The sequence below is a fragment of the Oryctolagus cuniculus genome, chromosome 18 (assembly GCF_964237555.1).
Source record: "Oryctolagus cuniculus chromosome 18, mOryCun1.1, whole genome shotgun sequence".
Taxonomy (NCBI): domain Eukaryota; kingdom Metazoa; phylum Chordata; class Mammalia; order Lagomorpha; family Leporidae; genus Oryctolagus; species Oryctolagus cuniculus.
The window spans coordinates 52,868,717-52,884,859 of record NC_091449.1 but is presented as its reverse complement, the minus strand read 5'-3'; the positions used below and the strand labels follow the sequence as shown (position 1 = coordinate 52,884,859).

At 49.8% G+C, this 16,143-nt stretch overlaps 1 protein-coding gene and 1 pseudogene across 1 annotated transcript in view; one reads left to right on the top strand and one right to left on the bottom strand.

Annotated features, from left to right (window-relative positions):
* WWP2 (WW domain containing E3 ubiquitin protein ligase 2) overlaps nt 1–6,728 on the bottom strand; it is a 157,728-nt gene extending 151,000 nt beyond the window's left edge. Inside the window, exon 1 of the mRNA XM_002711669.4 lies at nt 6,593–6,728. The gene's annotated coding sequence lies outside the window, so the exon portion shown is untranslated. The remainder of the gene's footprint in view (nt 1–6,592) is intronic.
* A 6,910-nt stretch (nt 6,729–13,638) lies between these two features.
* LOC138846540 (small ribosomal subunit protein uS2 pseudogene) lies at nt 13,639–14,419 on the top strand (annotated as a pseudogene).
* The last annotated feature ends 1,724 nt before the right edge of the window (nt 14,420–16,143 follow it).

The following is a 16,143-nucleotide window of genomic DNA, read 5'->3' as shown; positions in this document are numbered from 1 at the left end:
CAGCATGGGAGACCCGGAAGAAGCTCCTGGCTTCGGATTGGCACAGCTCCTTGTGGCCAACTGGGGAGTGAGCCAGCAGATGGAAGACCTCTGTCTCTCTCTGCCTCTCCTTCTCTCTCTCTGTGCAACTCTGACTTTCAGATAAATAAATAATCTTTTAAAAATTAATAGAAAATGGATACCATTTTCTAATAAAGAAGTAACAGAAGACAGTTAAAAAAGTTAAGTCACTCCCACTATGGAACAAAAATCAAGAATAAAAAGGTTAAAAAGCAAGCAGTGCTATTGTCTTACAATGTTACCTTTTTTTTTTTTTTTTTAAGAATTATCTTATTTATTTGAAAGGCAGAGTATAGAGAGAAGGGGAGAGACAGACACAGAGGTATTCCAGCCGCTGGTCCACTACCCAAATGGCTGCAACAGCCACCTCTGGGCCAGTCTGAAACCAGGAGCTTCTTCCGGGTCTCCCACATGGGCGCAGGGGACCAAGCACCTGGACCCTCTTCTGATGCATTCCCAGATGCAATAGCATGGAAATGGATCGGAAGGGGAGCAGCCAGGACTGGAATCAGCACCCATATGAAATGCTGGCACTGCAGGCAGTGGCCAAATCCACTCCTGCACAATGCCAGCCCCATTACTTGATTTTTTTTTTTTTTTTTTACTACCAACACGCATTATTTGGGGAATACATAAAATTCACCTTCAAAAAAGACAAGACAGGCATTTGGCACAGCAGTAAAGCTGATGCTTGGAACACCCACATCCTGTATCACAGTGCCTGGTTTTGAGCACCAGCTCTGCTCTCAATTCCAGCTTCCTGCTTATGCGCACCCTGGGAAACAGCAGAGGATGATTCAAGTTTTGGGGTCATTGTCATCAACATGGGAGACCAAGACTGAGTTCCAAGTTCCTGGCTTCACCCTGGCCCAGCCCTGGCTGTTGCAGACACTTGGGGAATGAACCAGTTGAAGGAAGGTCTCCATCTAATTCACACTTACACACACACACTCTCTCTCTCTACTTTTCAAATATAAATAAATAAATATTAACTATAAGCTAAACCATTTATCCCTGATACTAAAATTCTAGGCTCTGGGATTAAAGGCACCTCAGTCTCCAAAATTCTTTACCCAGCCTTGAATCAAGAAACCAGCAAACACTGATCTGGAGATAAAAAGACCTGCACAGAACAATGAACCAAGGAAGAACAAAAGCTACCTCCCAGCATCAAGATTTTATTCTTGATTAACCAGCTGTAGAAACAGCAGAGCTTCTTTCTAAGTACAGATCAGCCCTGCATCCGCTGTCATGGTTTTTCACTTGTTTCCAACACTAGGGTTTCTCTCTTGGCCTCTTTCCTCTGTCCAGCATTGAGTTACCCTCCATTCTCCAAAGGCCCATACTGAAAAACAATCACACACAACTGAACTCTGCCAAATGACATCTGTACAAAAATCAAGCACATAAAAAAAGAGAGGGAGGGACACTGGCGGCACAGTGGAATCATAGGTTAGTAATAAAATAAAAGAGAAAGCAGATCTCAAGATAAAACAGTAAAAGGCTTGGGCGAGTCAAGGAGTAGGACTGGGCTGAAGTCAGGACTCCCATGTCTTGATGCTTGGTTTCTTCTAGAAGCAATTACAGCACTAGACTGAAATCACTGAATGTTTATTTCTAAGCTGGGGATGGGGAGGCAGGAGCAGAGGACTACACCTTCTAAAAGACGACCTGGAATCAGAAGCAAACAGCACCTTCCCTTCTGTTCCCACCTCCCAGAAATGCCAGAGTCCACAATGGCCCTGACTAAAAACTGGCCCAGGAGCAGCTTGCAGGTTGACTCCAGTGGGGGTTTCTGTTCCTATCTCCACTCCCCCATCTTCGGATGGAAGCACCAGATCCAACGCCCAGCTCCTCCCTTTCCTCACCACGTGACCTCGTGTGGGTCACTTCACCTCAGTGGGGGCACTTACTTCGAATCTTTAAAGTGGTGGGACCCACGGCAAGCATGTGCTAGATACATGTTTGACTATTTTAAACACTAAAAATCCATTATCCATCCTTCCTGTCTCCTTCCCAACCTTCCTGGAGGTCTCTAAATTGGTTGCCAACCCAGAAAGCCAGACTGATTCCAGAAACTGGCACTCAGATTGATTTCAGCAGCACTACAAAGATGCACAGTTGGAAGAGCAGCCTCCTTCAGAAAAACAAGCCCATTAGCCTGCAGTTTTCAAAAGGGTCTGTAAATGACGAGTGAAAAAGAAGAGAACACCAGGCTCCCGGAGATATACTACAGTTTCGCTGTACTTAAAACACCTACTTTATAATACTACAAACTGAGATTTATTTCAAGAGTTAATGTCTAGCAAGAAGCATTCTTCTTGAATATGTATCCACACTATTCCCTGTGTGACCTCGGCAGTCTCTTCACTCTAAATATAATAGCTCCGACAGATCTATTTCCAGCCCCAGCCTGTCTCCAGACTTCTGTATCCACTGCCCGTGGTACCCTTACCTGGATGTCTGCTGGGCATTTTACAATCAACGTGCACAAAACGGAGCCCCATCCCTGCTCCCAGTCTTCCTCATCTGAGTTAATGACAACTCCTTTCTTGCAGGTGCTCGGGCCAGAGACCTTGACATCACCCAGGACTCTGCTCATCCTCCCATCGGATTCAACTCATCCACAAAGCCTACTGGCTGTACTGCAAAAGCCCCCAGAGAGCATCCTTCACCTGGGTGTGCCACTGGCCTCCTGACTTACCTCCCTGCTCCCACACAAGGACCCTCCACTCCCTCTCCACAGAGCAACCAGGGTGAGTCTACTGAAAGGAAGGTGGATCATGTCCACTCTACTGTTCAGAACTCGCCAGTGGCTCCAACCCACCCTGGCAAGAAACCAACATCCTCACAATGGCCTGCAAGGCCCCCCAAGGCTCAGACCTCTCTCCTCCCACATGCAACACTGCTCTGCTCGCTTCCTCTCTACTCCCCTCCAGCCATGTGGGCATCCGTACTGCTGCCATCACCTACCAGATGCCCTCCTGCAGGGCTGTTCTACTTGCTCTTCCCTCTGTCAGCACTACTATTCCTTCACTCAGTCACATGGCCCCTTCTCCCACCTCCCTGACATCTCTACTTAACCTTGACCTCCTAAGGGGATTTTTTCTAAAAACCTTAGACTTAAAACTGCCTCCCTGGGACACACATTGGGCCTAGCAGCTGGGTCCCCACTTGGGACACCAGGAACCCACACAGGAGTGCCTGGTGCACGTCCTGGTTCCCTGCTTCTGATCCAGTTTCTTGTTAATGCACTAGGAGGCAACAGATGATGTCAAGTAGTTGACATGGGAGACCCAGATTGAGCTCTGGGCTCCTGGCTTTGGCCTGACCCAGCCCTGGCTGGAACAAGTGAATGGGAGCTCTCTCTTTCAGATAAATGTTTTTAAAAGTTAACTGCAACTCTACCCAACACTCCACATTCTTTTTTTTTTTTTTTTCACATTCTTCTTCTCTGCCATATTACAATACGTATTTTGCTTAGCTGGTTTCCTTATTGTACCTTTCCCCAATCAGATTTAAGACCCACAAAGGTGGAAGACTTTGCCTTTCTTCTATACTGCTATATTCCTGGTATGTAGAACAGCTCTGTCCAAAAGAAATACAACGGGAACCATACATGATTTTTTAACTTTCTAGGAAGCACATTTTTAAAAAGTGAGATGAAATTAATTACATTTAACTCAATAAATCAAAAATATAATTTGATGACTTCTATTTGTTTGCTCATTTACTATGTTATAAAAAAAAAATGCCCAAGAGACATTTTACTTTTTTCCTATGCTAAGTCTTCCAGTCTGGTGTGGACTGAATGCTTACAGCGTATCTCCAGGGCTCACCAGCACCATGAGGCTACTTGCAACTCTAGAAACTGCCTGGCATGGAACAGGTCCCTGCAATACTGGTGGGAGGAGCACTGTCCTGGGAAGAGGCAGCCATGGCAATGCTGTGGCTGAATGTGTTCCCCAAAGGTCCTGTGTCAGAAGCTTAACCCCCAGTGCAGGTGATGAGAGGGGGATCCTTTAAAAGGCGGTTAGGTTATGGGGGCCGTGCCTTCACGGGTAGATTAATGTCATTACTGCAAGAACAGGTTTGTTGGAAAAGCAGTTTAGTGTTTATGTTCTCTCGTTCTCTCTCTCTCTCTCTCTCTCCATGTGATGCCCTCCACCGTGTTACAACACAGCAAGAAGGCCCTCATCAGACACAGTCCCTCAACTCTTGGGCTTCCCTGCCTACAGACCATGATTCAAATAAACTTCTCTCACTTACAAACGACCCAGTCCATGGTATAGTTAAGCAGCACCACACAGACTAAGACACTGCAGTAGCGGGTTTTCTAGTCCTCAGTTACACTGCACATGGACAATTTTTTCTCTAATTCGTAGTATGTTTTCTTTAAAGCATCATACTTTTTGTACTTTAAAAACTTTTTTCAGGCCGGCGCCGCGGCTCACTAGGCTAATCCTCCGCCTAGCGGTGCCGGCACACCGGGTTCTAGTCCCAGTTGGGGCGCCGGATTCTGTCCTGATCGCCCCTCTTCCAGGCCAGCTCTCTGCTGTGGCCAGGGAGTGCAGTGGAGGATGGCCCAGGTGCTTGGGCCCTGCACCCCATGGGAGACCAGGAAAAGTACCTGGCTCCTGGCTCCTGCCATCGGATCAGCGCGGTGCGCCGGCCGCAGCGCGCTGGCCACGGCGGCCATTGGAGGGTGAACCAACGGCAAAGGAAGATCTTTCTCTCTGTCTCTCTCTCTCACTGTCCACTCTGCCTGTCAAAAAAAAAAAAAAAAAAAAAAAAAAACTTTTTTCAATAAAACTTTCTATCACTTCTATAAATGGAAAAGGATGGTCTGGAAACAGAAGGTGTGGGCCTGAGTGGCTGCTGGGTCATGTACTAGCTCTGGAATCGAAGGCAAGGGCTTCAGCAAGCCTCAGTCTCTGCATCTGCGGGACAGGGACAACCCCAGCCTTCAGAAGATCTCCGAGAGGATTAAATGAGACGTGGGCGTACGCTCCTGGTAAAGGAGAAAGTACTCATTAAGTGATGAGAAGCCGATCCAAGCCCTTCTTTTATGCCTATCATGTTCACATAGACCAGCAGCACAGAAAACAGCAGCTTGCCTACTAGAGACCCAAGACTTGGGTTCAAATCCCTTGCCCAACACTTAACAGCTGTATGACTTTAGAAATTCATTTATTGCCAAACACTGACCAAGTGCCCACAACATGCCAGGCACTTGGCTAGTGGTCAAAGAAGCCAAATAAAACACGGTATCTGCCCTTGAAGATTCTTACGTCCAGCAGGAAGAGACCAGTAAACAAGAAAGAACACATTGGTTTTAAAAGTCAAGACTCCTTTAAGTCTGTCTGTTTCTCATGACGTGGAAAAAAGACCTTTCCCCATCTAAATCACAGGGCTGCTGCAAAAATTAACTTCTAAATGCTCATCAAACACTTCAAAAACCTGAACACCTCATACATTTAGTAAAGTCCTTTTGTTCTCTAACTTGTAACCCTGAACGACTCTGGCTCTTGTGTGTGCACGCATGAGACTCACTTCTGCAAAACATTCAGTGAACATTTACAGAAAGAGGAAGATGAACAGCTGTGACATGGGTATTTAATCTCAACATCAGGCGCCAGGTCATAGTTCTAAGGCACAGGACACAGACTTCTACCTAGCTACAGCTGGTCAAGATAAGCAGTCACGTGGTAAGGGAAGCTGAATAATTTAAACCACAGCCAGACCCGAAGTCGTTAGCACACAGGTACACGGTCCTCTAGCCGGTGTTCCGGCCGAGGCGGTGCTGGGCTAGGTCATGGTCAAGAGCGTAGGCTGAAACCTTCCTGCAGCCACAGCAGAGCGCCCACGCTTTCTGTCTTCAGCCTCGAAGACGACTTGATCAAGGGGGAAAAGCCCCAAAGAAAGGCGATCCTGAAGGGTTAGGTTCCCAAGAAGTGGAAACCCGACGCCCGCGGGACTAAGTGGGTGTGACGAGAGCAAGACGACCAAGATTCTGTGATCCCTCCTGAAGTTTAAAGATGGACTGAGCCCGAAATCAAGTCTCGGGGAAACATCGCTGCCAAAGACGCAGCGGGGAAGACGCCCTCAGTGGGGCTCAGGCGGCATCTCCCGGGCTGCTCCCCTGCCCTGCCCGCCCTATGTCCATCTCGGCACCCCCTTCCCAGCTCCGTCCCAACTCGCCCTTCCCCTGCTCCCTCCACAGAGATCGCGATGCCTGTCCCTCCAGCCCCCCGGCACCAACGCGCCGCGCCGCTCCCGGAAGCACCGGCTCCCGGCCGGCCACCTCGGAGCGGCCCCACGCGGGCCGCGTCGCGCCCACCCCGCTCGGGCGGGAGCCGGGACACCCCTCCTCGGAGGCCGGAACCGCCGCGCCAGGCCCCTCCCACAGGAAGCCGCCGCCCCCCGGCGCCCGGGCCGCGCCGCCCCCAGCCCACCGCGCGCCGCCCGCCGCCCCCGGCCCGCTCCGCGCCCCGCGCCCGCCCGCCGCGCCCGCCGCGCCCGCGCTCGCTACCTGCCCCGGCCCCAGAAGCGGCGCCCAACTCCTCTCCCACTTCCGCCTTCCACCGCCCGCACTCGGGCCGGGTCACGTGGCCGCGCGCGGTCACCTGACCCGGAAGAGGCTGGCCGGGCTCTCAGGTGCCGGCAACCTAGGCCTGGCCTGCGAGCTTTTGGCCTCGAAGAGGCCCGGGTCCTGTGGCCGTGTGTATAAGGCGAAACTTTTGCCGCTCATGAATTTGTTTCCCAGCAGTCGTATAAACTGAGGGCTCGCCAGGTGCCACGTGCTGGCTTTATCTGCCCAGCAACGCTAGGGAGGCGCGTGCTGTGATTTAGACCCATTTTACAGGTGCGAGGAGATCCTCTTTCAATTGGGTCAAACAAATCACGAGTATTTGAGCTCCTTAGTGGGGTTAATAAAGTTATTAAAGTGAAATCTCAGATAAATTTCAGTTTCGGGTAAACAACCGTGTCTGCCCAATATCCTACATGGGATATATTTATACTAAGATTATCTGAAAATCACATTGGATTGTGCCGCTTGTATTTGTGTTTGATAATCCTGGTGACTCAATGCCTGCCACGTGCCAGGCGCGGTTCTAGACTGTAGAAGCAACAGACCTGTCCGTCGTGGAACATCTGGGACATGAAGTAGAACAGCTTCGAAGCCCCTGCCTGGGGGCATAAAATGCCCCCTATCACGCCCAGCCAACCCCTGTTCCCTTCATCTGCAGGTGCATACAACTTAGCAAGAACATTTTATGTCAACATCCCTTACTAACGGCGCAGGGCCTCAGCTTTGACAAGTTGGATGAAGACTGTTTTTCACTTTTAATTACCATTGGTTAAAATTAATACTAGCAACCTAATTACCCCGTTTTGTTTTTTTTTTTGGGTGGGGGGAGCCTTAGCATTTGGATGGATCCAATCATGCACACAAATGAAATTGGTTGAACTCAGTCCCTTGCCTTTCAATAATATACAGCCATCTCTTAATTCGTTAAACCTGTTAAACCCTGCCACGAAACTGACGCTTCTCCAATTTCATTGTCGGGCGTTTTCCTAATTCTGCTTTAGAGGAGTGAGGAAAGGCTTCCTTGTGGGGTGGGCTTTCAGTAAGTGTTCACCAAAGAGCAAGAGGACTAAGTAAAAAGCATGCAGGGTGCATTAAGCAGTGAAAGCTAGAAATATAGGTGGTCACCCGCATGGTTCCCCTCCCCACAGTCCCTTCTTATTTCTCTTCTCTCACCCCCACTCTGCCCTTTGGCCACTCTGGCCTCAGGACCTTTGGACTTGCTTCTCCCAGTGCCTGAAAAGCTCTTTCCCCATATAGTGAGACAGTAACGACCACTTCCCACCCTCTCTCTCTCAGATGTTTGCTTAGCTGTCACACAGCAAAGCCTTTCACGATCACTCTGTTTAGGATACAACTCATCTCTCTGCTGTGGCCCAGGAGTGCAGTGGAGGATGACCCAAGTGCTTGGGCCCTGCACCCCATGGGAGACCAGGAGAAGCACCTGGCTTCTGGCTTCGGATCAGCGCGGTGTGCCGGCCGCATCAGCCATTGGGGGATGAACCAACAGAAAAGAAAGACCTTTCTCTCTGTCTCTCTCTCACTGTCCACTCTGCCTGTCAAAAAAAAAAAAAAAACGAATGCAACTCATCTCTTCCTTCCCCTCCCACCAGCCCACTTCTCACTTTCTTATTTTTCCATGTGTCCTCAAGACTTAGCACTGTGTGACTTCTGTAAGAATAGAAAATCTTACAAATCCATGTTTCTCATGATAAGAATTACTAAGACAGGAGCTTTGTCTCAGCTTCCAGATCAGTGCCTTGTCCACAGGAGACTTCTTTAATTTGTGGAATAGATACGTTTCACCAACATTTATTGCGCAACACACTGCTGTAGGTCCTATGGTATAGGATTTTTTTTTTTTTTTTTTGACAGGCAGAGTGGACAGTGAGAGAGAGACAGAGAGAAAGGTCTTCCTTTGCCGTTGGTTCACCCTCAATGGCCGCCGCGGCCAGCGCACTGCGGCTGGCGCACTGCGCTGATCTGAAGCCAGGAGCCAGGTGCTTCTCCCGGTCTCCCATCAGGTGCAGGGCCCAAGGACCTGGGCCATCCTCCACTGCCTTCCAGGGCCACAGCAGAGAGCTGGACTGGAAGAGGAGCAACCAGGTCAGAATCCAGCGCCCCAACCAGGACTAGAACCTGGTGTGCCGGCACCGCAGGTGGAGGATTAGCCTATTGAGCCACGGCACTGGCCAGTAAACTTTTTTTTTAAGACACAAAAAAATCTGAAATATGTAATCATAAATATGCTGTGCCTCCTAAAAGTTAAAAAAAAATAAATTGAAAGGCTCACTTATGGGAAAATGCCCTAAAAAGCTGTCCTTGACCTCCAACCTACTCAAAGAAGCGAGACAGAAAACTGACTTTATTCCAAGGCACACATAATAACTGCTCATTAAATGGAAAAACTGGAGATTTCTTAAATGTGGTGAGGAAGAAGAATTCAAATTTGTCCTTGGGAGAAAATCTGACTCGGATCATCAGAGGAGGGAGCAACTGAATTGTTGGTTGGAGACCAAGGAAGCAGCCATTGCCAGCAGAACGTGCAGGCAGAAGCAAAGACAGAAAAACAAAGTCTGGGAGACTCTCGGGAAAGTTCAGAGGAATTTTGGGGATACTACCTGATTTCTAATAGTGTTTTTCCTGCATGATTTCTTTTTCTCTAGCCCACTATTTTTTAAGAGAATTTTCCATCTTAAGAAAATGTCTATCTTTTTTTTATAAAGAGTTATTGTATTTGAAGAGTTACAGAGAGAAGGAGAGAGAGAGAGAGAGAAAAGTCTTCCATCCACTGCTTCACTCCCCAGATGACCACAATGGCTAGAGCTGAGCTGAAGCCAGGAGCTGCTTCTGGGTCTCCTGTGTGGGTGCAGGGGCCAAAGGACTTGGGCCATCCTCCGCTGCTTTCCCAAGCACACTAGCAGGGAGCTAGATCAGAAGTGGAGCAGCAGGGACTCAAACCAGTACCCGTATGGGATGCTGGTATAGCAAGCCTGGGCTTTAACCTGCTATACCACAGCGCCGGCCCTAGCCTGTTATTAAGAAGCATTGACTTTCATGGCCTCCACATTTCCTGGCCCTGAACATGAACTCAGATCTACACTGAGACACAAGGTAAAACTTACCCTTTAATAAAGGGCCTCACACACAAAAGCTGCCATTACTGCCAAATGACTTGAGTCCTTTACATGTTTGAAGGTGTTCATTTGTTAATGTAAACTTTTTTAAAAAAATTTATTTATTTGAAAGGCAGAAATACAGAGAGGCAGAGGCAGAGAAGGAAAGAGGTCCTCCACCTACTGGTTCACTCCCCAGGTGGCCGCAACAGTCAGAGCTGTGCCAATCCGAATCCAGGAGCCAGGAGCTTCTTCCTGGTCTCCCACTTGGTGTAGGGACCCAGGGGTGTGGGCCATCCTCTACTGCTTTTCCAGGCCATTAGCAGGGAGCTGGATTGGAAGTGGAGCTGCTGGATTGGAAGTGGAGCAGCTGGGTCTTTTTTTTTTTTTTTTTTTTTTTTTTTTTTTTTTTTACAGGCAGAGTTAGACAGTGAGAGAGAGAGAGAGAGAGAGAGAGAGAGAGAGAGAGAGGTCTTCCTTCTGTTGGTTCACCCACCCCCCCAAATGGCCGCTATGGCCAGCGCGCTGCGCCTATCCGAAGCTGGGAGCCAGGTGCTTTCTGCTGGTCTCCCATGCGGGTGCAGGAGCCCAAGCACTTGGACCATCCTCCACTGCCTTCCTGGGCCACAGCAGAGAGCTGGACTGGAAGAGAAGCAACTGGGACAGAATCCGGCACCCCCGACCGGGACTAGAACCCCGGGGTGCCGACACCACAGGCAGAGGATTAGCCTATTGAGCCGTGGTGCCGGCCAGCAGCTGGGTCTTGAACCAGCACCCACGTGGGATGCCAGCCAGCACTGCAGGTGGCGGCTTTACCCACTACGCCATAGCACTGGCCCCAATGTAAACTTTTAAATGACCACAATTTTTGTAATGCTCTTTTGCAATTTCTTTGCCTCTCTGAAAAAAACACAAGCTTAGGGTGGGCATTTAAACTCCGACATTCCATAGGAGTCCTGGGTCCTCTGCTTCCCACCCAGCTCCCTGCTAATGTGCACCCTGGGAGGCAGCAGATGGACTCAAGTACTGGGTCCTTGCCACCCATGTGAGAGATGTGAGTTGGTGGAATTATTTCTTTCTCTTCTTCTTCGTCTTTTTCTTCTTTTATTTATTTTTTAAAGATTTCCTTGTTTATTTGAAAGGCACAGCAACAGAGAAAGGGAGTGGGCAGAGAGAGGGAGATTATCCATCTGCTGATTCAATCCACAAATGACTGCAGCAAGCCAGGAGCTCCATCCGGGTCTTCCACGTGGGTGCAGGGACTCAAGCGCCTGAGCCATCTTCCACTGCTTTTCCAGATGCATTAGCAGGAAGCTGGATCAGAAGTGGAGCAGCTGGGACTCAAACCAGCACTCCGATATGGGATGCCAGTGTCTGAAACCACAGCTTAATGTGCTGTACTACAGTGGTTGCCTAACTCCAGCCCTTGTATGGAGTTCATGGCTCCTGGCTCCTGGCTCCTGGCTCCTAGCTTTGGCCTGTCCACACTCAGCCCTGGCTATTGTAGACATTTGAAGAATGAGCCAATGGATCAAAGATCTTTCTCTCTCTCTCTCTCTCTCTCTCTCTCTCTCTCTCTCTTTCTTTTTCTCTCTCCCTCTCTCCCTTCCTCCCTCCCTCCCTCCCTCCCTCCCTCTCCCTTTCAAATAAAATGAAAACAAATGTTTTTAAAACCAGCCTGGCACAGCAAGCTAAGTAGATGGAAGATCCCTGTCTGTCACTCTGCCTTTCAAATAAAATAAATCTTTAAAAAGCAAACAAACAAAAAGGAGCTTAAAAGGTTGTCGTAGGTGCTCAGCTCACCCTTGAGAGAAGTCCCCAGAGTGCTCCTCACTGGCTTGACCCTAAACTCCCAAACACTATGTAAACGTTTGCACATCAATACCTTTGCCCTGGTAAGCCTCCAGGACTGACCCCCAGATCCATCAACGCCAAAGGTGCCCCAGACACTACACACAGCCTCACTGCCTCAGTGGGAACTCTTCTAAGGGGGGACTCTGAGGCTGTTACAGAGACACACAGAAGAAGGAGTGAAAATGCTACCCAGCTACAAAGTGTCAAGAAACCTTTTCTATTAATAGTTATTGTCTACTAGGAAGTCAAGAGCTCAAAGCCTGATCTTTTCTTTCTTTGCCTGGTTATTCCTCTGAATCAGTGGTTTGCAAAGTGTGGCCCTCAGGTCAGCAGTATCAGCATGACCTAGAACTTGGTGGGAGAGCCGGTGCTCTGGGCCTGCGCAAACCCCTGAGTCAGACACAGAGACGAGTCCTGGGCATTTGGTGGCTCCGGCCTCTGTGTGAGGATCACTGGCCTAATTCACTGTGCATTCCAGGGTTCACAGAATGACCCCTGCCCGCTTCAGCGAGCCTCCTGTATCGTGGAGTCCAGTTCCCACATCTTCCCTGCATCCCTTTTAGGTTTGCATGGACGATCAATTGGAAAAGGAGAAATGAGAGCCAGCAACTGTCGTGTTGAAGGAGTTTGACTTTCAGGGCAAGAGATAAAAACTTGATTTGAGTAATGGGAATGGATGTGGAAGGGATCCAGACACCACAAACATCTCCGAGTGGCATCAATAAGGTTTAGCCAGAGGAATGCTGGTTGTGAGTGAGGATGGAGATAAAGATGACTCAGCGATTCCTCTCTCGAATGCTTTTGTTGGTAATGCTGTTCTTAAAAAATAGGGACTTTTAACAAGTGTAGAAAGCTGGAGGCAGGCAGGTAATTATCTCAATATTAACCTTCCTCCTAGGTGAAAATGCCAGAAGTTTTCAGATGGAAGTTTCCAGAAAAGGCAGGCTAGAGAATAAGACGGATTGGACATACACATCTGGGGGGCATCGTTTTGCTAAAATTATTTGTTTAATTTGAGAGGCAGAAAGACATGGCTCATTGGTTGATTCACCCCCACCCCCACTTCAGCCTGAGTCAGGTAGAAGCCAGGATCCGGCGTCTCAGTCCTGGTCTTCCATGCCATGTGCATGGCAGGGACTCAACCACTTGAGCCATCACCTGCTGCCTTGCAGGGTGCACATTCACAGGAGGCTGGAACTGGGAGCGAGAGCCCGGGCTCAGACCCAGGCACCCAGATATGGGGCGTGAGTGTCCCAGGTGCTGTGCCAAACGCCCATCCCTGGGAGGTGCTCTCATAGCACAGTCACAGAGGCCTTGAGGATAGGCACTGTTGCCCAAGGAGAGACCTTACAGAGACAGCAGGCCAACAGGTTCTGTGGGACAGAGCATGTGTGCAAGGCAGGGAAAAGAGAGTCCCAAGAAAGAGGCCCAGATGGCGAGAAGCGGAAGTCAGGCAAGGAGGGGCGGCTCAAACAGAGGAGACGGTTGGCAACGTCAGAACCTGCAGAGGGGCTTGCATTGTGGTGGGGCAACTTAAGTTGCCACCTGCAACACTGACACCCAGTATGAGTGCCAGTTCAAGTCCCCACCTGCTCCGCTTCCAATCCAGCGCCCTACCAATGTGCCTGCGAAGCAGCAGAAGGTGGTCCAAGTGCTTGCACCCCTGCCCCTTGCATGGGACACCCAGATGGAGTTCCTGGCTCCTGTCTTTTGCCTGGACCAGCCCTAGCTGTTGCAGTTATTTGAGGAGTGAACCGGCAGGTGGAAATCTCTCTCTCCTTTTCGAATAAATTAATCTAAAAAAAAAAAAAAAAAACAAACAAAAAAAAAAACAAACAAAAAAAAAAAACAAAAAACTCTGCAGAGGAACTGAACTGAGAAGGCTTAAAAATAAAAACCAAAAAACTGAGACTGCCTTTCTGGCCTACCTGGAGAGGGGTCCACATGGCATTTTCTTGATTTGCAGTGTAACTTGAAGGGAAGCTGTGACAATGTCCCAAGCCCTTGAGGTCCCGAAAAATGAAGGAGGAGGTTGTCCTCAAATTCCTTGCTGCAGGAACCCACATAGCTGCTAGCATCCTTGGCTTCCAAGTGGAACTGTGCACCTACAAGAGGAAAAGTGTGGCGTCTATATCATACATCAGGAGAGGGCTTGCGAGAAGCTTCTGTTGGTGGCTGGTGGCACTGCTGCCATTGCAGACCCTGCTGGTGTCCGTGTGACACCCTCCCAGGACACTGGCCACAGGGCTGCGCTGCCACCGGAGCTATTCCTATTGCTGGCCACTTTGCACCTGGAACCGTCACTAACCGGATCCAGGCAGCCTTGCGGGAGCCATGTCCTCTGGTGGTTACTAATCCTGGGGCTGACCACTTGCCTGTCCCAGAGGCACCTTACGTGAACCTGCCTACCACTGCTACACAGATTCTCCTCTGTGCCATGTGGACATTGCCATCCCATGCAACAACAAGGAAGCACACTCAGCGGCTCCCCGGTGGTGGATGCTGGCCTGGGAGGTTCTGCGCATGCGTGGTACCATCTCACGCCGGGTCTCTACTATAGAGATTGAAACGGAAGAGCAGGCTGGAAACGCTGCGTGACAAGGAGGAATTTCAGGGTGAACAGACGGCAGCTCCTGAGTTCGCCGCTGCTCAGCCTGAGGTGGCAGACAGCTCGGCAAGCCTGCAGGTGCCCTCCGTGCCTACCCAACAGCTCGCCACTGGAGACTGCTGGAGACTGGCCTGCAGCTCCGCCTGCCCAGGCCCCCCGAAGAAGGTGGCAGCAACCACTGAGTGGTCTTAAGCTGCTCGGCACAGTCTCTGAGGTAAAAATGGAAGTGAGGTAGGGGCCGGCGCTGTGGCACAGCAGGTTAAAGCCCTGGCCTGAAGCACTGGCAACCCATACGGGCGCCGGTTCTAGTCCCAGCTGCTTCTCTTCCAATCCAGTTCTCTGCTATGGCCTGGGAAAGCAGTAGAAGATGGCCCAAGTGCTTGGACCCCTGCACCCACATGGGAAACCCAGAGGAAGCTCCTGGCTCCTGGCTTCAGATCAGCCATTGTAGCCATCTGGGGAGTGAACCAGTGGATGGAAACCACCCCCCCCCCCCAACTCTGACTTTCAAGTAAAATAATTAAATCTTTTAAAAAGAAATGGAAGTGAGGGTGAGGGAAAATAACACCAGTTTCTAAAGACAAGTAAAAAAAGATACTGGGAAGTAGAAAACCGGAAATGGCCGTCAGCCACGCTGTTTCAGGGTAGGTCGCACAGGGGGCTTGTGGAGGTTGGTAAGAAAGATGCGCAGGAAGGGAGGGCAGGCACTGGGTTGTTGTGAAAGGGCATGCGGCAGGAGAGGGAAGTGACAGCGAGGGGTGACGCTGCAGCAAAGACCTGAAGAAGAAAGCTTGGGCGGAGATGACTGAAGACCCAAGTCAACGTTCGGCCAAGTTCACCAGCGTGCAACAGGCCAGACATCATCATTACAGAATCTAGGTTTGAAAGGAACTCATGGAAGTCACGCAACACCCCCTCATTTTGACTCAGCAAGGAACTGTATCCTCACAAATTACGTGCCTCGCTCAGGAAGGCGGAGTCAAGCTATTAAAAGACTTAAGATGGGGCCGCTGTTGTGGGAAAGCAAGTTAAACCAGTGCCTGTGACAGTGGCATCCCATATCACAGCACTGATTCCAGTCTCAGTTGCTCTGCTTCTGACCCACCTGCCTGCTAAGGCACCTGGGAAGGCCGCAGAGGATGGCCCAAGTGCTTGGGCCCCTGCCACCCACATGGGAGACCCAGAGGGAGTTCTGGGCTCCTAGCTTTGGCCTGGCCCAGCCTTGACTGTTGCAGTCATTTTGGGAGTGAACCAGCAGATAGAAGATCTCTTTCCCTCTGTCTCTCCTCTTTCTCTATCATTTTGCCTTGCCAATAAATAAAATAAATCTGGGGAAAAACTAAGAGATCCTGGCCCTCTGTTATGGGTTCATAATCAATGGTCAATATGCAGCTAAGAGCTAGCATTGTGGTGTATTGGGTCAAACCTCCACCTGCAGTACCAGCATCCATATTGGTGTTGGTTCAAGTCCTGGCTGCTCCATTTCTGATCCGCTCCCTGCTAATGTGCCTGGGAAAGCAGAGGAAGATGGCCCACATGGGAAACCTGGAAGAAGCTTCTGGTTCCTGGCTTTGGGCTAGCCCACCTAGGGCCATTGCAGCCATCTGGGGAGTGGACCAGCAGATGGAATATCTCTCTGTCTCTCCCTCTCTCTCTAACTCTGCCTTATAAATGTTTTTAAAAGATTTATTTATTTGAAAGATTTATATATAGGGAGATAGATTTTCCATCCTCTGTTTCACTCCTCAAATGGCTGCACCAGCCAGGACTGAGCCAGGCCAAAGCCAGAAGCCAAAAGCTTCTTCTGGATCTCCCACATAGGTACAGGCGCCCAAGCTCTTGGGCCATCCTCCGCTGCTTTCCCAGGCATATTAACAGGGAGCTGGATTGGAAGTGAAACAGCCAGGACTCAAACC